Genomic DNA, 22,842 nt, shown 5'->3' on the forward strand with positions numbered 1-22,842 from the left:
CATCAGTCTGAAGAAGGGTCTCGACCCGAAACGTCACCCATTCATTCTCTCCAGAGATGCTCCCTGGCCCTTTGAGTTACTCCAGCATTTTTGTATCGACCTTCGATTTAAACCAACATCTGCAGTTCTTTCCTGCACAGTCTCCGAGATGGATTGGAGGAGCTGCCGAGAATCCAACCAGGTGGTAAGAAGGAAATGCAGATGCTCGTTTACACCGAAGATAAGACACAAAATGCTGGAGTAACTCAGCGGGTCAGGCAGCGTCTCAAGAGAGAAGGAATGGGTGAAGTTTCGCGTCGAGACCCTTCCTCAGACCGTCTGAAGAAGGATCTAGACCTGAAACTTCACCCATTCCTATAGACACGAAATGCTGGAGTAACTCAGCGGGTCAGGCAGCGTCTCAGGAGAGAAGGAATGGGTGACGTTTCTGGTCGAGACACTTCTTAAACCAGTAAACCAGGATTACCTTTTAGAAATGGAATGTGCGGTGACGCTTATTTGTATTTTTCAAAAATGTGCGTAATACATAAATGATGTACAAATGCACCCGGCACATTTACATTTATTCCGCCGTTAAATCGGTCCATTTTAATTTGCGATGCCTTAATTTTTAAATATCAATCATGATTGCCCTTTAAATGCATTCATGTCGTGTTTGGTCACATGTGGTAATGAAACAAATTACAAGCCAGCGTCCCAAAGTGAAACGAATACATTTCACTTTGAAACCAACAATGAATGAATCAGTAACAGCAGTAACTGAGGGCACTCATTATAACGCCAAGGGAATGCCATGTTTTTACAAGTATTTGTTTCTAGGGTATTATGTAATTAGGGGGCTGTCAGGCACAAATATTTACATACATGTCAGAACCGTAGTATTTACACACATGTCAGAACCGTACAGGTCCATTTAGTTTCTGGGAGTTTTCTAAACCGGGTCACTTGGTCACTTCACGCACTGGATTATTCCAAAAAGTGAACCTTCTCTTCCATGATTTGTTTCCCATAACCTTGCTCAAAACTGCCCGCAAGCAAACTTCTCTCTCTCTCTCTCTCTCTCTCTCTCTCTCTCGCACCCGCTTCCGCATTGAACGCCCTCTCGACGCTGACTCCCACTTTACTTTCAGTTTCTCCCTGCTGTGTGTAAACATGAGGCAATGCCTTTTGTGCAACGCGGAGGGACAACCCCTTTAATAACCCGTCGTCCCCTGCCTGCCTTGCTCTAGTTCCGTGTAGGAATGTTTGTGTTGTTTACTGCCAGCGAGTATATGGACAACCATGCCTCACCTGCATTAAACTCTGGCCTGCAATGCCCAGACCACCACCATAAACGGAAATAAATGCCTGGAAATTGGAGCTTCCAATTGGAATTTCAGTGCGGTCTCGCGGAGGTCCATCCCAGAGTTGTATCCACAAGTTCACAAGTTATAGGAGTAGAATTAGGCCATTCAGCCCATCGAGTCCACTCCGCCATTCAATCATGACTGATCTCTGCCTCCTAATCCCATTCTCCTGCCTGCTCCCCATAACCCTTGACACCCGTTCTAATCAAGAATTTGTTCATCTGCCTTAACAATATCCACTGACTTGGCCTCCACAGCCCTCTGTGGCAAAGAGTTCCACAGGTTAACTACCCTCTGACTAAAGAAGTTCCTCCTCACCTCCTTGTTAAAAGAGCACCCTTTAATTCTGAGGCTATGCCCTCTGGTCCTAGACTCTCCCACCAGTGGAAACATCCTCTCCACATCCACTCTATCCATGCCTTTCATTATTCTGTAAGTTTCAATGAGGTCCCCCCCTCAATCTTCTAAACTCCAACGAGTACTGGCCCAGTGCTGTCCAATGCTCATCATATGCTAACCTCCTCTGGACTCTCTCTCGAGAGGCAGCACATCCTTCCTCAGACATGGGCCCCAAATTTGCTCACGGTACTCCAAATGCGGCCTGACCAGCACCTTATAGAGCCTCAGCATTACATCTCCATGACATTGGGTGCCATTTGACTTTGTTGGTCTGAAGAAGTAAAAGTGTCCAAATGAGGGGTTGTTAGAATAGGCACTGACACAAACGACTCACGTTAATATGTAAAGAAACGTCGCACTGCAGAGAACGGATTGTGTAGGAAGGAACTGCAGATGCTGGTTTCAACCGAAGATAGACACAAAATGCTGGACTAACTCAAAGGGACAGGCAGCGTCTCTGGAGAGATGGAATAGGTGATGGTTCGGGTCGAGACCCTTCTTCAGACAGTCTGAAGAATGGTGTCGGCCCGAAAAGTCACCCATTCCTTCTCTCCTGTCCCGCTGAGTTAATCCTGCATTTTGTGACTATCTGCAGAGGACTGATTGCAGACAAACAGAAATAACAAAAGTTTAATTAATAGCAGTCCACGGAACTTCAAGCTGGAAGTTCTTTAAAATAAGTTTCCACCCGGGTATCACATCCCAGCTTTGTTCTCATAGAGTCATATTGACACAGAGAACAAAAATAAGCCCCAAGGCCATCATTTTGACCATCGAGTACACATTTACGCTGATTCTATTTTACTCTCTCCATATGCTCATCAACTCTATACAAATTCCGCTACTCACTCACATTTTGAATTCACACATACCAATTAACCCACCAACCCACACATCTTTGGGATGTTGGAGGAAACTGGAGCCACATACCTGTCCTATAACGTTCCCCAGGGTCCTGTCGCTCGCTGTGAAAATCTTGCTCAGATTTGCCTTCTCAGAATGCACCCAACACCTCACACTTAATTGAATTAAATTTTTAAAAATTCAAAGAAAAACTTGTATGAAACTCCACAATCCATGCTTCGGCACATTTGCCCAGCCGATCAAAATAACGTAGTCATTCTTGAAAACCATCATCACCATCAATTTTTGTATCACCTGTAAACTGATTAATCTTGCCTTGTAGGTATCACAAAATGCTGGAGTAACTCAGCAGGTCAGGCAGCATCTAGGAGAGAGGGAATGGGTGACGTTTCTTCAGACTGAAGAAGGGTCTCGACCCGAAACGTCACCATTCCCTCTCTCCTAGATGCTGCCTGACCTGCTGAGTTACTCCAGCATTTTGTGATACCTTCGATTTGTACCTGCATCTGCAGTTATTTTCCTACAATCATGCCTTGTAAATTCTTATCCAGATCATTGATATAAACCATGAACAGCAATGGGCCCAGCATTGAATGTGAGGCACACTACTAGTCACAGGCCTCCAGTCCGAAAAACATCCTACCACACACCCACTGCTTCCTAACATGAAGCTAATTCTCTACTCAGTTTCTTCGCTCTCCCTGGATCCCATGATATCTAACTTTCCAAATTAGCCTAACATGTAGAACCTTATCAACGACCTTGCTAAAATCCATAAAAGATAGACACAAAATGCTGGAGTAACTCGGCGGGACAGGCAGCATCTCTGGATCGAAGGAATGGGTGACGTTTCGCGTCGAGACCCTGACCATAGTTCTCAATTGGGACAAGGCCGACTTTAATGGTTTTCGAGAGGTACTTACCAAAGTTGATTGGAGTAGGCTGTTTCCAGGCAAATGGGATATCTAGAAAGTGGAAAGCTTTTAAAAGTGTGATCGCATGTTGCTGGTAGAGTGAAGGGCAAGGCAAACAGGAGTACAGAAACATGGATGACAAGAGAAATTGAGGCTTTTGTCAAGGAAAAGAAGGAGGCATTGGGCAGGTATAGGCAACTGGGAATGTGTATCCCTTGAGGATAAGATGGGATTGAGGAGCACACTTGCAAAGAAAATCAGGAGGGCAAAATTTGGGGCATGAGATAGCACTGGGAGGTAAGATTAAGGAGAATCCAGAACGATTTTATAACAATTTCTGTATATTAAGGGGAAAAAACATGACTACTTCCATTGATACCAAATATATTGCTATTTTAATTTAGTTGCATGTAACGTGGTAGCATAATTAATTTCCCAGCGTGAGTTTCAATGGGGTGGGAAACGTAAACGCACTCCCGATTTTGCCCTGGCCACAAACCTACTTACGCTCCTGACTCCTGGTGTTCCAGGCGGATGAGTGAGCCAGGTGCCACACATTAAGGATTTCTGGACAACCATCTTTTGATTTATCAGAGTTTGACATTTACTACGCTCTTCCTCATTAACGACAATATCTATATCACCATTGTCTCCAAAAAAATAGAAGCAATGTATTTATTATGAATATAATATGTCTTCTGGCTTCACCCTCGGACTGAGGTTTTCTAAGTAACATGACTGACTCGTTTATATTCTCTTTCCTTCCAAGTATTTATAGAGCATCTTAAAATGTTTCTTGTTTTGACTTGTCAATGGTTTTGCATACATTGAAAATCAAAATTAGCAAATTTGCAGATGATACTAAGCTGGGGGGTAGTGTGAATTGTGAGGAAGATGCAATAAGGCTGCAGGGTGACTTGGACAGGTTGTGTGAGTGGGCGGATACATGGCAGATGCAGTTTAATGTAGTGTGAGGTTATTCACTTTGGAAGTAAGAATAGAAAGGCAGATTATTATCTGAATGGTGTCAAGTTAGGAGGAGGGGGAGTTCAACGAGATCTGGGTGTCCTAGTGCATCAGTCAATGAAAGGAAGCATGCAGGTACAGCAGGCAGTGAAGAAAGCCAATGGAATGTTGGCCTTCATAACAAGAGGAGTTGAGTATAGGAGCAAAGAGGTCCTTCTACAGTTGTACCGGGCCCTGGTGAGACCGCACCTGGAGTACTGTGTGCAGTTTTGGTCTCCAAATTGGAGGAAGGATATTCTTGCTATGGAGGGCGTGCAGCGTAGGTTCACTAGGTTAATTCCCGGAATGGCGGGACTGTCGTATGTTGAAAGGCTGCAGCGATTGGGCTTGTATACACTGGAATTTAGAAGGATGAGGGGGGATCTTATTGAAACATATAAGATAATTAAGGGATTGGACACATTAGAGGCAGGAAACATGTTCCCAATGTTGGGGGAGTCCAGAACAAGGGGCCACAGTTTAAAAATAAGGGGTAGGCCATTTAGAACGGAGATGAGGAAGAACTTTTTCAGTCAGAGAGTGGTGAAGGAGTGGAATTCTCTGCCTCAGAAGGCAGTGGAGGCCAGTTCGTTGGATGCTTTCAAGAGAGAGCTGGATAGAGCTCTTAAGGATAGCGGAGTGAGGGGGTATGGGGAGAAGGCAGGAACGGGGTACTGATTGAGAGTGATCAGCCATGATCGCATTGAATGGCGGTGCTGGCTCGAAGGGCTGAATGGCCTACTCCTGCACCTATTGTCTATTGTCTAAAACATCTGCAGATACTGGAAATATTGCATAAAGTAGAAAGTCTCTGAATGCATTCAAGAGAGAACTAGATAGAGCTCTTAAGGAAGCGGAGTCAGGGGGTATGGGGAAAAGGCAGGAATGGGGTACTGATTGAGAATGATCAGCCATGATCACATTGAATGGCGGTGCTGGCTCGAAGGGCCGAATGGCCTCCTCCTGCACCTATTGTCTATTATCTTTTGTCTATTGTCTATTGTCTATTGATGCCAGCAGTCAGCTGCTTCGTGAGTGTTTCAGAACTGATGTAGGGTCTTTAACCTGAATCATTAACTATCCAGGTTCAGGAACAGCTTCCGACAGCCATTAGGCTATTAAATACTACAACCTCCATATAAACTCTGAACTACATCGACTCCTTAGTGTTAGTGGCATACGTCCATCTGCGGGAGATGATGGTGTGGCTTGGCGTTGTCCTGCTTGGAGAGGGGGATTGTTCATCTGTGGTTACATCTCACTGTGCCCAGCAAGGATGAAGTGTCCCCTCCATTTGATTTGGCCGCTGAGCCTGGGCAGGTAAATGGGAATACAAACTTGCCCGGCATCTGCGTTCCCCTCTCCACCTGGTAGGCTGGTTCCAGAGGAACGGCATGGCTGCTACGTCTGGGGCCTACGCGGTTGCAGAAGTTGCCGGAAGGCGGATGCACGAGGGATCAGCCGACCGCCTCTAGGGACTCCAGCTCCAGTGCCATTGGCTCTCCTGAGCCTTACCCACAGGCAGCGGGGTGCTATTTAACCCATAGTTGGGACCTGGGTGATGGACGTCAGGACGTGTCCACACACCGGTGGGGCCGGCACGTCACATCTCTGGGGGCCAGAGTTCCTCCGAGATCCCCACGCAGTTTAGCCTGGGACTGAAGGTGGCCGCAGTTACCATGTGTTGCCACGAGGAGGCACTGCGAGAGTCTTGATGATGCAGAGGTTGTGTACTGGCAGGGGGAGGCTCATGCACTCACCTCACTTTCTTGCATAGATTGCTAGCCAGCGGTATCTGGATTTATACCAGGGCACTGGACACATGCAACACCCTGTGGCTTACACCACCAACACATCGACTATTATTGTTATTATTGCACTATTATTGTTTGTTTTTATGTGTACGTAAGAGTGTGTGTGTGTGTGTGTGTGTGTGTGTGTGTGTATATATATATATGTATATATGTGTGTGTGTGTGTGTGTGTGTGTGTGTGTGTGTGAACGATATAATAAACTAGACCAAGTGGATCCGTTGGGCCCAAACCTCTCTTGCATTGGTTCAGCACCCTCCCCTCCCCCTCCCTCCCTCCCTCCCTCCCTCCCTCCCTCCCTCCCTCCCTCCCTCCCTCCCTCCCTCCCTCCCTCCCTCCCTCCCTCCCTCCCTCCCTCCCTCCCTCCCTCCCTCCCTCCCTCCCTCCCTCCCTCCCTCCCTCCCTCCCTCCCTCCCTCCCTCCCCCCTCCCTCCCCCTCCCCCCCCCAGCCCCCCTCCCCCTCCCGTTCCCTCCCCCCTCCCTCCACCCCCCTCCTTGCACCCCCTACCTCCCTCCCTCCCTCCCTCCCGAGGAGATAGATTTAAACTTTAAAATGTGAATAACTTTAAACATATAAAAGAACAAAAAAGAACAATGAATGAAAGATATGCAAAAAAAGTTACGATGATAAAGGAGATAGGCCATTGTTAGCTGTTTGTTGGGTGAAAATGAGAAGCTAGTGCGAATTGGGTGGGGGAGGGATAGAGAGAGAGGGAATGCCGCCCGGGGCTACCTGAAGTGAGAGAAATCAATATTCATCCAACTGGGCTGGGCATTTTTGCATATCTTTCATTCATTGTTCTTTATCTCTCCACATCACCGTCTATATCTCTCGTTTCCCTTATCCCTAACCAGTCTGAAGAAGGGTCTTGACCCGAAACGTCACCCATTCCTTCTCTCCAGAGATGCTGCCTGTCCCGCTGAGTTACTCCAGCTTTTTGTGTCTATCTTCGGTTTAAACCAGCATCTGCAGTTTCTTCTTCCACAGTCCTAACCTCAGTCCTGCCTCAGCACCAAACTGCTGTGGGATTTGTGTGGAGGGTTGCATTGTGAACTTTGGCTTGTATCTGGTTGGCGAGCCTAACTGGCAATTTATTGTGGACCTGTTGGGCCCAAACCTCTCCTGCATTGGTGCAGCACCCTCTCCTCCCCTCCCCCCCTCCCCCCCTCCCCCTTCCCCCTCCCCTTCCCCTCCCCCACTCCATCCCCCACAAGTCTCTTATCCTCCCCCTTCCCTTCACCCCCCTCCCTCCCCCCTCCCTCCCTAGGATAGATTTAATTTTTTAAATGTGAATAACTTTAAAGATATAACACCGATTTCAATGAAACTTCTTCCATTAGCCCCAAAGGGACGACGGTGAGTAAGGTGGACCTAAAATTGTTGCGCTATCGTGTACCATTTTGGCTGTAGTTCAGGAACAAACAAACAAACAAATGAGAGTTTTAGTATATAGATGGCTCATTGTATATCGATTTTCTGCGATATTGTGTTAATGTGCCTGTAAAGGCTGCAATGGGTAAGGATTTCATTGTCCCGTTCCCGATCCATATGACAATTAAGTTCTCATGAATCTTGAGTTTTTACCTTTATTCTTGGTTTTATTTCCATGTTGTGTTTGTTTTCTAAATCTCTTTGCTATTTTACCCCTGCACCTTTTATAGCCCAGTTGGCTGTTAGCACTCGTGTCTGAACTTTTATTTTCCTGCTTTGTGATGACTTTTAAGGATGAGTGAGGAAGTGTGGACCCTTCCTTTTCTTCCAATTGGAATCTACTACTCTGAAGCCTGTTTATTTCCCCCTTGAAAGCATCCCCCAGTTTTGACACTGATTTTCAGTCTGAAGAAGGGTCTTGACCCGAAACGTCACCCATTCCTTCTCTCCTGAGATGCCGCCTGACCTGCTGAGTTACTCCAGCATTTTGTGAATAAATGCCCTTAAATAGCTGTCTTTCGTCCACTTTTCAGAGAATAAGATCTCAATTTTATAAAATGACCCCAAATTAGAACTTTTAATACCTTTCTAACGTTGCCTTATTCCAAAACCATCAAAGTCTAACTCAATTATGATCACTGCTTACAAATGTTATCCCACAGCTCACACTGTCCCATGTTAAAGTTAATTCCCTTAATCCTCTTGCCCTCATGCTGCCTACTGACTAAAACCGACCCTGAAAGCTTTTAAAACAGTTCAGTCCTTCTATATTCTTACCAAGGTAATGTGAGAGTAAATTAATACCAGCCCCCCACACCCCCCCCCCCCACCTCGCTACCATTGATATACATTTGCCTGCATGATTTTTCCTCCTTGATTGCATTCCAGTCAACATTATTGTCCCTTCTTCGTTTCTTAATTCAACTCATGAAGAAGTTACACGACCATAGAAAACATAACGTGCTGAAGGACGCCATTCGACCCACCACGCCTGGGCTGGTTGACGCAGAGCTATCCAGCCCAATCTCACGTCCTGGCCATCTATCTCCTCTGCATCCACTCTCTGGTTACACGTTCATTTAATGGTCCGGTTTCTTTCCGAAGCTCCAGTGTTGCCCATGTTGTAGTTGTGTAAACTTTGACTGCACTCAGGCATGGCACGATTTGACTGGTTCGGCCATAAACAGATTGTCTCATTGTACCTCGGTGCACATGACGATAATAAACCAAATATCTTGTGCGTGTGAAAAGTTCAATGTTCCAAGTCTGAAAGCAAACGTTGACGAGGTATGCTTGCTGTTCTTGGGACTTTGCAGCAGCTGTGTGGCATTGTTGTCAGGAAAAGGTATTTCAGAACAGAAGAACAAGGGTTAATTTGAAGGGAGAACAATGCACAAACTTCCGTGCAGAACCAACATTTCGATGAGTGGTAGAAATTTTATGGAACCGGTATCCTCGGAAACTGACGAAGCGGTACATTTATTCATTCAAATGCAAATTAGATCAATTTCTTTCAGAAAATTACATTTTGGGGGCATGATCTATGAGTAATTTAAGGTAAGACCTGTGGTAAAATGTAGCACGCTTGGGAGAAAACAGGTACCTTTGAATATGGTTCCCACAGGTCTCCACCAGAGGGATTCCCCCCTGTGTCATATCTTGTGTGCAGTGCATTGATCAACACAGGTTAGTTGCAACCACCACCATTCAATGTGATCATGGCTGATCATTCTCAGTCAGTACCCCTTCTCCCATACCCCTTGACTCCGCTATCCTCCGCTATCCTTCAGAGCTCTATCTAGCTCCACTGAGTCCATGCTGACCAGCGATCCCGTAGACTAGCATGATCCTACACACAAGGGACAAGTTATCATCTTTACTGAAGGTAGTTAACCTACAAACCTTTAAGTCTTTGGAGTGTTGGCGGAACCGGAGAGAAGGTATAAATGCAGAGAACGTATACACTCTGTAGAGACAGCACCCATAGTCAGGAACAAACCCCCAAGTCTCTGGTGGTGTAAGGCAGCAACTCTACTGCTGCGCCATTCTATACTGCCCCATTCTGTGGGTTCAGCACCGACTTCCTCATAGGAGACAGAGGGTTGTGGTGGAAGGAGGTTATCCTGGCTGGAAGTTTGTGACCGGTGAAGTTCCACAAGTATCTGTGCTGGGACCTCTGCTCGTTGTGAGATATATAAATGACTTGTACACAAACATACAGTAAACAGACAACACCAAGGTTGCTGACGGTGCGGACAGTTGGGGAAGGCCGGCACAGTGTGCAACGCGATACGGATCAACCACAGAAATGAGTGGACAAATGCCAGTTTGAGTTCAATCTTATCGACTGTGAAGTGTTGCACGTTGGGAGGTTGAATGTCAGGGGAAAGTGTGCGTTTGTTGGCAAGACTCTTAACAGCATTGATGTGCAGAGGGATCTTAGGGTAAAGGTCCACAGCTCACTGAAAGAGGCAAGACAAATAGATATGGTGGTAAAGAGGTGTGTGCTCTGCTCGCCTTCATTGGTTGCAGCATGGAGAGTAAGAGTCAGGAAGATATGAATGAATAAGCTTATTGGCCAAGTATGTGCATATACTAGAAATGTGCCTTGGTGCTCCGCTCACAAATGACAACACAAACGGCACGGTGGCGCAGCGGTAGAGTTGCTGCCTTACAGCGAATGCAGCGCCGGAGACTCAGGTTCGATCCTGACTACGGGCGCCGTCTGTACGGAGTTTGTACGTTCTCCCCGTGACCTGCGTGGGTTTTCTCCGAGATCTTCGGTTTCCTCCCACACTCCAAAGACGTACAGGTATGTAGGTTAATTGGCTGGGCAAATGTAAAAAATGTCCCTAGTGGGTGTAGGATAGTGTTAGTGTGCGGGGATCGCTGGGCGGCGCGGACCCGGTGGGCCGAAGGGCCTGTTTCTGCGCTGTATCTCTAAAAAAAAAAAAATCTAAAATAACATACAGTTAACAATTAAGAATAAAGCATAAACACATCAAAACAATAAGGATACAATATTACGATCTGAACATGTGGGTAAAAATAAACCGAGCAAAAAAGAGACTACGGACTTTGGTTATTGAGTAGAACTATCACTTGTGGAAAAAAGCTGTTTTTATGTCTGGCTGTGGCTGCTTTGACAGTATGTTGCAGCTCTGTAAGGTTTTGGTTAGGCTGCACTTTGAGCACTACGTGTAGGTCTAGTGGCCCCATCACAGGAAGGACGAGGAGACTTTGAATGGGTGCAGCTGAGGTTTACCAGAATGATGCATGGATTAGGGGGTATTGACCATAAGGAAAGGTTGGACAAACTTGGATTGTTTTCTCTGGAAGACCAGAGGTTGAGGGGAGACCTGATAGAAGTGTATAAAATTATGAGAGGCATAGAAAGGGTAGACACTCAGAACGTTTTTCTCAGGGTGGAAGTGTCAAAGACTAGAGAGCAGAGCTTTCAGGTGAGAGAGACAGAGATTAAAGGAGAAGTGTGGGGTGGTTATTTTTTACACAGAGGGTGGGGTGTGCCTGGAGGCATGCCAGGAACGCTTGAAAGAAGTTGGGGCATGGTTCTACTCTTAGCGTTGTCCCCTCAATGAGAGTGTTATGGCTTTCTCTGGGGGATGGTGCAGCAGTACCCTCCTCACTCCAAGGCCTTCCTGTTCCTCACCAGATGCCCCCTTGGTATAGACCGGGCAGAATGACATTTCAAGTACCCCAGAGAACCATAGAAACACAGAAACAGAGAAAATAGGTGCAGGACAATAGACAATAGACAATAGACAATAGGTGCAGGAGGAGGCCATTCGGCCCTTCGAACCAGCACCGCCATTCAATGTGATCATGGCTGATCATTCTCAATCAGTACCCCGTTCCTGCCTTCTCCCCGTACCCCCTGACTCCGCTATCCTTAAGAGCTCTATCTAGCTCTCTCTTGAATGCATTCAGAGAATTGGCCTCCACTGCCTTCTGAGGCAGAGAATTCCACAGATTTACAACTCTCTGACTGAAAAAGATTTTCCTCATCTAAGTTCTAAATGGCCTACCCCTTATTCTTAAACTGTGGCCCCTTGTTCTGGACTCCCCCAACATTGGGAACATGTTTCCTGCCTCTAACATGTCCAACCCCTTAATAACCTTATACGTTTCGATAAGATCTCCTCTCATCCTAAATTCCAGCATATACAAGCCTAGTCGATCCAGTCTTTCAACATATGACAGTCCCGCCATTCCGGGAATTAACCTAGTAAATCTACGCTGCACGCCCTCAATAGCAAGAATATCCTTCCTCAAATTTGGAGACCAAAACTGCGCACAGTACTCCAGGTGCGGTCTCACTAGGGCCCTGTACAACTGCAGAAGTAGGCCATTTGGCCCTTCGAGCCAGCACCGCCATTCAATATGATCATGGCTGATCATCCAATATCAACCCGAGCTAAATCTAACTCTCTCTTGAATGCATCAAACTACAGGTATACAGAATACAGAAACTCTGGCAAAGCTTGTCAAAATCACACTGTTGCCTTTGGGATCTTGCTGTTACCAAACCAGCCACTATGTATAAGAAAATAACTGCAGATGCTGGTACAAATCGATTTATTCACAAAATGCTGGAGTAACTCAGCAGGTCAGGCAGCATCTCGGGAGAGAAAGCCACTATGTATCTTACACTGAAGCAATAACTATGCTCTGCACATATTTAGTTGGTGGTAACACTCTTTGGGGCAGGTTGTGAGAGACAAGTATTTGTTTCATGACAATTAATTTTTCAGTTTATCGTATTTTCCTTGTTTAACATGCCACTTCATTTTCTGAATGATGGCTCAGAATCAGACTACCAGAAGCTAGACAGCTGCTGTTGAGGATGAAATTGGGGAAGGAAATGGTAGTCCTTGTAGAAGGAAGTGTTTGCCTCAGAGGGAACATCTCTGGTGAAAGTGATTGTCAAAAGGCTGTGTGTCAAGGTATGCATTGCAGCAAGGTGGTGGCACGGTGGCACAGCGGTAGAGTTGCTGCCTTACAGCGAATGTAGCGCCGGAGACTCAGGTTCGATCCTGACTACGGGCGCCGTCTGTACGGAGTTTGTACGTTCTCCCCGTGACCTGCGTGGGTTTTCTCCGAGATCTTCGGTTTCCTTCCACACTCCAAAGACGTGCAGGTTTGTAGGTTAATTGACTGGGCAAATGTAAAACAAAAATTGTCCCTAGTGTGTGTAGGATAGTGTTAATGTGTGGGGATCGCTGGGCGGCGCGGACCCAGTGGGCCGAAGGGCCTGTTTCCGCGCTGTATCTCTAAATCTAAAAAAAAAATCAACTCCCATTGGCACTCAATATTGACCTGCACTTTGGCATTCTCGTTTTTAGCAGTCCGCACATTCACTCTCTCAACTCAGTCATGTGCACACATCAGTTTACTCTTTCTGTTGCTTTAATGGAGATGGTCTTACTTTAGACAAGCCACGTTTTCTAATGGTGGATGATGCACAGAGTCTCTTGCCCAGAGTAGGTGAATCGAGGATCAGAGGACATAGGTTTAACGTGAAGAGGAAAAGATTTAATAAGAATCCGAGGGGTAATATTTTCAAACAAAGGGTGGTGGGTGTATGGACAGGCTGCCAAAGGAGGTAGTTGAGGCAGGGACTGTCCCAATGTTTAAGAAACAGTTAGACAAGTGCATGGGTAGGACAGGTTTGGAGGGATATGGACCAAACACAGGCAGGTGGGGCTAGTATATCTGGGACATGTTGGCCGGTGTGAGCAAGTGAGGCCGAATGGCCTGTTTCCACACTGTATCACTTTCTGACTCTAAGATGGAGGAATCTGATATACAGTAAATGCAAGTGTCTGGCTAAGGTCTCAGTTTAGATAAGTGAAGTGAATGTCAAATATACCTTTGCAATTGTCTTTTGTTTTGTCCAGAACCAACAGAAGGCTCAGTGCATAGTTTGATAACCTGTGCCCAACTACTAATGTAAATCCTGCAATTGCTCCGTGTAATGTCAAGTGAAGGCAATAAGACAAAGTTGACATTACAACTGGATGCAGCTTTATTCGGTTTTATTAATAACGATCTCCCTTCCCAGCTTACATCCTCTCACTTCTTTTACTGTAGTCACACCCAATTCATTTGAATGTTAAACCCATTTTACATCTGCTGATTTATTCAAGACAACATTTTGTATTCAAATTTCTCTATTAATCCTTGCCATGCAACTTTCTAAGTTTATTTTTCAGTTGCCTGTTACTAAATTTCATCGTTAGGATGTGCATCACGAGTAAATCCAGTGTATCACAAAATGCTGGTGTAAATCAGCAGGTCAGGCAGCATCTAGGAGAGGAATGGGTGATGTTTCGGGTCGAGACCCTTCTTCAGACTGAGCCTGAAGAAGGGTCTCGACCTCGACCCATTCCTTCTCTCCTCGATGCTGCCTGACCTGCTGAGTTACTCCAGCATTTTGTGATACCTTTGATTTGTACCAGCATCTGCAGTTATTTTCCTACATAAATAGTAAATCCAGTGTTTTTTTGCCTGCGATTGAATATTAAAATGCTGTAGATGATGGAAACGTGAAATAAAAACTAAAAATGTATGCCAAGCAGCGTCTATGATAATTCATTTGGTTGAAGACCCTTCATCAGAACTGAAAAAGAGACAACAATTGTTTCAAAGGGAAGGGATGGAGAGGACAACAGGAAATGTTTCTGACAGGGTGAGGCCAGATTTGCTGAGGTGACCTTGATGCGTATGGAACCATCTGGTTGATAGATTAATGAGTTAGAGAGAGAGAGTGACAGAGAGAGAGAAAGAGAGAGAGAGAGAGAGAGAGAGACAGAGAGACAGAGAGAGAGACAGAGACAGAGAGAGACAGAGAGAGACAGAGAGAGAGACAGAGAGAGAGAGACACAGAGACAGAGAGAGAGAGAAAGAAAGAGAGAGAGACAGAGAGAGAGACAGAGAGAGAGACAGAGAGAGAGACAGAGAGACAGAGAGACAGAGAGAGAGAGACAGAGACAGAGAGAGACAGAGAGAGACAGAGAGAGAGACAGAGAGAGAGACACACAGAGACAGAGAAAGAGAGAAAGAAAGAGAGAGAGACAGAGAGAAACAGACAGAGAGAGAGACAGAGAGAGACAGAGAGAGAGAGACACAGAGAGAGACTCTGAGAGAGACAGAGAGAGAGAGAGACAGAGAGAGAGAGAGACAGAGAGAGAGAGACAGAGAGAGAGAGGCAGAGAGAAAGACATAGAAGAAAGTCCATGTTAAAGCTGTGTCAGACGTGTTCCTGAAACCTGAAGTGAAAAGAGAATGTTGTAAGTGGGTAAGCAGATGGGCTGTGAGAGTGAGTGCGCGGGCGGGGCAGTTGGTTGACAGTGGGGCGTCGGTTGGGAGGCCCTGCAGCAGCCTGGGGCTCGGTTGGACCGGGCACTGTTCCAAGAGACCGAGCACGTGGACCGGACGGGGCCTACAGTGGTGGAGCAGCGACCACCACTGACTAGGTTTGGCCATACCGACCCCATAACGCTGCCAGGACCACGGGCCTACACGGCCAAATCAAGATCTCTGCACTTACAACAACTGGGACTTGAAAATGCCGTCAAACTGGCGACTCTGTTTCCTGTCTCAGTGTACTACTTCTTCTTCTTCTTCTTGCGTTCGAGGCAGCAGAAGTTGTGTAACGCCCTCCAGGCGCTGTAGACAAGAGTGGCAATCCCGTGGGTGGTACTCTCGATGCAGGCAGACAGGGTATTACCAGGGATCGTCAGATGGGAGCCGTCACTTTTGTGAGTCTCTTGGAGCAGGATTGCAGTGGCTTTGTGGGTCTGTAGCAGATGTTCAATGATGATGGTCTTCGCATTGGTGAGGCCGTCCGCATTCAGCTGCAGCAGGGTGGTGCCATCCGGTTCCACATCCGTAGGTGCCCGCCCTCAGAAGGGCGCATGTTCCGGGTTGGCACCAAACTGCAGCGACTGATGTTGCATTTGGGCTGCAGGCTGTTGTTGTTTATTCGTTGTTATTTCTGCTTCTGTTTCTGCTGTCTCTGTTTGTTGTCGTTCGCCTGACCAAGGTCAGTTGACAGGGCTCACCACGAGGAGGTCAACAACGTGAGCAGTAGTGTACTACTGTTATACACTTAGTACTGTATCTGAGATGCTTATCTAACGCGTCTAAGTGCTTATGTATAGTGATACTTGTACGGAACTGTATACATAAATGAATTTCACTCTACCTCACTCAATACAGGTGACTAATAAAGCACCCAACCGCACCAATGGCAATTCCAACCTTATTAGCTTCAATACTTCGGCTGACAGAAATGAGAGTTTAAAAAAGACCACATCGCCCTGGAACTTACACACAGAACATAGGAAAGCATGTAAGGAATATGGATGTATTATGCATGTATAGTATGTAAGAAAAGGCACTGTGGTGCAGCGGTAGAGTTGCTGCTAAACAGTGCTAGAGACCCGGGTTCGATCCTGACTACGGGTGCTGTCTGTACGGAATTTGTACGTTTTCCCCGTGAGCTGCGTGGGTTTTCTCCCAGTGCTCCGGTTTCCTCCCACACTCCAAAGACGTACAGGTTTGAAGGCTAATTGGCTTGGTAAATGGTAAATTAACCCACGTGTACGCAGGATAGTATGAGTGTGCTGATAATATCGCTGATCAGCGTGGACTCATTGGGCCGAAGGGCCTCTTTCCGCAAGGTTTCTTTAAACTAAAAAAAACTAATTGGTGCTAGTTGTGTAATTACATTTTCACAAACCCACACTGTTCAGTGTTTACAGTCTCATGTTACCAACATACTTGTAATAACGTGGGCTTCTGTTAGTTCTGGAAAATTTGTCAAAAAGCTTCAAATCATGAATGACTGTTCTGGTATAAGAAGATAACTGCAGATGCTGGTACAAATCGAAGGTATTTATTCACAAAATGCTGGAGTAACTCAGCAGGTCAGGCAGCATCTCGGGAGAGAAGGAATGGGTGACGTTTCGGGTCGAGACCCTTCTTCAGACTGATGTCAGGGGGGCGGGACAAAGGACTGTTCTGGTGTTGGTTGCACTGGAAGGCATTGTTAACAAATTCAACAGCTGCTATACCAACAAGGCCCACAAACAGCATGATCATACACACATCATTAAATGTATGGGAGAAGGGAGGGTCAGTATCAACAGCTCATACCTAATTATCCTTAAAAAGGAAATGGTGAGCTGATTTATTTAACAGTGAATGTTCTTCAAGAGAAAGTAATGTCAAAATGTCGTATGGTGTGGGCTTCAAGAATTTGGATCTGATGAAGACAAAGGAACTGCAACATTTTTCATAAGGTCATTAGTAAGAGGAGTAGAATTAGGCCATTCGGCCCATCAAGTCCACTCCGTCATTCAATCACAGCTGATCTATCTCTCCCTCCTAATCTCAATTTTTTCCGTACCGTATCTCCGTCCGTGTTGCGGCCCAACATCGAGGAGCTGGCAGCCTCTTGTTGGGGATCGACTTTGGGAACTCCAACTGCGGGAGCTGGAGGACTTAACATCGTGGAGCTGGTGGTCTCTTTGCCAGGGATCGACCTCGGGAGCTCCAACTGCGGAAGCCTGCGGACTTAACATCGTGGAGCTCGCGGTACCTTGTTTAGGGACCGACTTCGGGAGCTCCAGCCGCAGGAGCTTCGGCCGCCCCGATCGCGGGAGCTTCGATCGCCCCGACATGGGAGCTTTGACCGCCGGCTGCGGGAGCTTTGATTGCCCCGACTGCGGATGGTTCGACTACCCAGACCGCGGGAGAATAGGGAGGAAAGAAGATAAGACTTTATTGTTTTCCATCATAGTGAGGAATGTGGGGGAGCCGCTGTGGTGGATGTTTATGTTAACCTTTACGTAGTTGTGTGTTTGTTGCTTTGTTTTGGTACGACTGTGTGGCAAATCAAATTTCACTGCACCTTAAATGGTACATGTAAAAATAAAGGACCATTGAACAATTAACAATGGCCTGTTTCCTTTATCGTCGTTACTTTTTGCATATCGTTTATTCATTGTTCTTTATCTCTCTACATTATCGTCTATATCTCTTGTTTCCCTTATCCCTAACCAGTCTGAAGAAGGGTCTCGACCTGAAACGTCACCCATTCCTTCTCTCCGGAGATGCTGTCTGTCCCGCTGAATTACTGCAGCTTTTTGTGTCTTGTCTTCGGTTTAAACCAGCATCTGCAGTTCCTTCCTACATCACAGCTTTGCCTGCTGTGCTGAGCTTAAATCTCTCAGTTGAGATAAAATATGCTTGCAAATGAGCCATGTAAATACACAAGGAATTTAAGTACGAGGATATATGTGGTAATGGTCACATTCGCCTTTGATCAACATTATCATTCAGGAAAAACAATCACACTTTGTCGCTCTGACTAATTATAAGGACCCAGGGAAAAAAGTTAACAAGAGATCCCCCTACCTATACCTAACCATTCTCCCACTCTGTCCCCCATCACACCACTTTCTGCTGTGTGTCACCCCTTGCTGTTTGGCTTGTTCCCAGGTATCAAGTTATCACATAAAAGTTTCCCAGCTGGAAGCTAAGGAGTTTCCATTATTTTCAATGGGAATCCACAGCCAATCACCATGGCAAGTTGATTTTGCCTTTCCCCTCACATATTGATGGGCAGTTAGTGGAAGGGTGGGTAGCGGTGTGTGAAAATGGATTGAAAGACCTAGACTAAACTGCGTAAAGGTCGGGGGGACTCTTATTGACTTCTTTTCCCTGAGTCCTTATAATTTCTGCGTAAAATGGGACTAGTTATGCCAGATTGATTTAGTTTCAGTTTTTTCACTTGAACGGAAATCTCCAAAGAGTATGCTTTAGTTGTTGGTTCATTTTTATTTAAATATAGGGTTATTTAAATGTAGGCCGTGGCTCTTGAAGAGAACTGGTAGAACAATGTCTGCAACCTAACACCAGCAGCTGGAGACTCCAAACCGCAGCGAGGACACAGGGTGGGTCAGTTTGGGAAATGCTTCGGCAACTGATCCCGGTGCGATTTTTAAAACTTTTTTTTTAGATTTAGAGATACAGCGCGGAAACAGGCCCTTCGGCCCACCGGGTCCGCGCCGCCCAGCGATCCCCGCACACTAACACTATCCTACACACACTAGGGACAATTTTTACATTTACCCAGTCAATTAACCTACAAACCTGCACGTCTTTGGAGTGTGGGAGGAAACCGAAGATCTCGGAGAAAACCCACGCAGGTCACGGGGAGAACGTACAAACTCCGTACAGACGGCGCCCGTAGTCAGGATCGAACCTGAGTCTCCGGCGCTGCATCCGCTGTAAGGCAGCAACTCTACCGCTGCGCCACCGTGCCGCCGATTGCTCAGTGGCCTGGGGGAGTTGTGACGGAACTCTCCTCTGTGTGGGAAGGAACTGCAGGTGCAGCTTGCAGATGCTCCTCTGTGTCTTGGCATTGCACAGAGGTTGTGGGCGTGGCTGAGGTGCAAAGCGATGGCTATGACTGAGATGGGAATCCAAAGGGTCACCAATCTCCTCCAGCTAATGAGAGTGTGGGGCCTGGCAATGAGGATCCTTGTTTGCCACCCTTCTTCTCCTCTTCAGGCCCCTTCTCGGGGTCCAAATGATCTAGTAATGACATGGAATGGATGAAAACATCCCATGAGTTGGATGGGAGATAACTATTAATCCAAACGTGCCTGTCTATCTTGAAATGGCCAGAGGTCTTTTGCATTCAATCTCGAACATCAGGCAAGGCCTGTTAGATTTCTGACATATCCCAACAGTATGGTAGCTTCAGCCTTTATTCACAGGTCCTCCCTAACCGTCTGACAGGCAAAGGTCAGAGTCGCAGAGAGATAGAGGCCCGCTGGTTTTTAAAAGTTTTCTTTTAGAGATACAGCGCTGAAACAGGCCCTTCGTCCCACCAAGTCCGCACCGACCAGCGATCCCTGTGCATTAACACTACCCTACACACACTAGGTCCAATTTTACATTTATACAAAACTAATTAACCAACAAACCAGTACGTCTTTGGAGTGTAGGAGGAAACCAAAAATCCCAGAGAAAACCCACGCAAGTCACGGGGAGAACGTACAAACTCTGTACAGACAGCACCCGTAGTTCAAACCCGGGTCTCTGGCACTGTAAGGCAGTAGCTCTACTGCTACGCCACCGTGCCAACCCAGTGGGTCTACACCAGCCGTCAGTCACCTATTTATGCTAATTCAACATTAATCCTACTTGTTTTTATTTTCCGTACAATCTATCAACTCCCCTAGAATCGCATCTACATTCTTGTGGCAATTTATAGTGACCACCAGAAGGCCTTGTAGCAGTGGCAGAAGGCCCATTGAACACCCCTCAACGTTTTGAAGGGAATGAGGTAACCAGCGGGCTCCTTTTAAGACTCTCATTTCACCAGATATTTTTATAGAGTGATACGGTACAGAAACAGGCTCATCGACCCAACTCGCCCAAGATGCCCATCCATGCCACTCCCATTTGCCCGCGTTTGACCCTTGTCCCTCTCAATCTTTCCTACTCAGTTACATATCCAAATATCACTTAAATATTGTTATCACACCTGCCTCAACCACATTCCATATGCAGCTTGATCAATATACCCACCAAGTTGTCCCTCAGGATCCAACTCAAGTTTGCCTTTCTCATCTTATCACCTTTCACTGTACTTCGGTACATGTGACAATAAATGAAAACTGAAAACTAAAAACTGAACTGAAACTAAATTCGAGAGATACAGCAGCCGATTTTCAGACAGAAAACTCCAGTGACCGCCTGACCAAATGATTATTCAGTGTGGGTTCTATGTCTTTCTCAGCTGGTCACAAAGATCACCTTCTCGGTGGCAGCCATTATCCCAGGAAGCAGTCTGCACCACTAATCGTGTTTAGACGAACATCTGTGTACTAAAACTCTCGTTTGTTTGTGATCGAACTTCAGCCAAAACGGTACACGATAGCGCAACAATTTTAGGCACACCTTACTCACCGTCATCGCTTTAATAGTAATGCAAGTAGTTTCTTTGAAATTGGTGTTATTTATTTTAAGTTATTCACATTTTAAAGTTTATATCTATCTCCTAGGGGGGGAGGAGGGGGAGGGGGGGGGGAGGGGGAGGGGGTGAGGTGGGGAGGAGAAGGTGCTGCACCAATGCAGGAGAGGTTTGGGCCCCACTTGGTCTAGTTGAGATTAAATTCCAGCTACATCCAATTGCAACATTTTTAGTATCAGACACATTCAAGAAAGAAATGCAAATCTTTATGCAAAAAACTGCATGCTAATAGACTAATCATTCATGGAGATTGTTGTTCGTGCTTCAAAGTCGTCTTGTTGAGTCTCAATGTCTGTTTTTTCACCTAGCCCATATCTAACAATGGCCTGTTTCCTTTATCATTGTTATTTGTTTTTGCAAATCTTTCATTAATTTGTTCTCTATCTCTCCTTATCACCATCTATATCTCTCGTTTCCCTTTCCCCTGACTCTCAGTCTGAAGAAAGGTCTTGACCTTTTCTCCAGAGATGCTGTCTGACCTGTTGAGTTATTAAGAGCCTGTCCCACTTAGGCGATTTTTTAGGCGACTGCCGCGACTGTCATAGTCTTAGAAGGTCGCCGAAAAAACGGTGACTGGACCCCCCCTACGACAATGTCTACGGCAAGCTACAACAACTTACCACCTGGTCGACGTCAAGCTACGGCAAGCTACCAACAACGTTGCGAGTAGGACGTCCACCTATGACCACACCTATGACAACCTACGACCACACAGGCGACAGCCTAAGACAACCAAAGTCAAGCTATGTCCACCCGTGACAATCTATGACCGTGTCGGCGACAACTGAAGACAATTCACGTCATTTTGGCCTCCGGTTTTGACACCTGTCGCCGGTTGACGGAAGTTGACGTAGGTAGTTGCCAATGGAATTCACCGAAGTCAGCACCGGCGACAACCTACGTCACCTGGCGATAACCTGGCGACAACCTACGACAGCGCCCACATCAGGAGACGTCAAGCTACGCTCATTGGCGTCAAACCCACTGTCGCCGAAAAATGTTCAACATTCTGAAAATCCAGCGGCGACCAGAAAGACGCTACAGCTCTTTGGAGATGACTCACGACCGTACAGGCGACACCCCGGCGACCGTGTGGTGACGGCCTAGTCGCCTGTAGTCGTCTAAAACATCGCCTAAGGGGGGCAGGGGTTTTACTCTAGCTTTTTGTGTCTATCTTGTGAACCAACTACATTGATATTGATGTCTGTTGTTTTCCTTCCATGTCCACCATTTCTAAACGGTCCTAATGCATGTACTTTGGCTTCTAGTGTGCTGTGATGATCGTCAGGGTAATGCTGCTTCACATTTGATTTGCACATGCTTAGCTTCGTGCTATGCCATCCGCTCACACAGAGGCAGGCGGTCACAACAACTTAAAGGTTTTATTGAACTTACAAGGACTGTGATAGAACGTAACGTCATAAAGTCATAAGTGATAGGAGCAGAATGAGGCCATTCGGTCCATCAAGTCTCCCTCTGCCATTCAATCATGGTTGATCTATCTCTCCCTCCTAACCCCATTCTCCTGCCTTCTCCCCATGACCCTTGACAGCCATGAACAATCATGGAGTCTAGCATGAGGAAGCAGCTTTCGATAAATTCCCTTTAAATTAAAAATAAAATCATCCCCCTGATTGCTCTTTTTACCCCTCTACAATGAATGCCTCCAAAACCAATGGCAACGCTGCCTTCAGAAGCCAACAGTGGGCCTCAGCACAATTTAGGTGTTAAGCACCCTCATAGACCCCACAAGACCCTCTAGATTTTAAGGCCTTTCACAAGTATATCTTCCCCCACACCCTCGAAGACCCAATAGTCTGAACAGCAGGACAAATACCCCAGTTTGCATTGATGTCGCCAAAGTAGAGATGGTTGAAAACTTCAAATTTCTAGGAGTAAATGTCACCAACAATTTCTCCTGGACCACCCATATTGAAGCAATGACCAAGAAAGCACACCAACGCCTCCACTTCATCAGAAGGCTTAGGAGGTTTGGCAT

This window comes from Rhinoraja longicauda, chromosome 14 (genome assembly GCF_053455715.1).
Source record: "Rhinoraja longicauda isolate Sanriku21f chromosome 14, sRhiLon1.1, whole genome shotgun sequence".
NCBI lineage: Eukaryota > Metazoa > Chordata > Chondrichthyes > Rajiformes > Arhynchobatidae > Rhinoraja > Rhinoraja longicauda.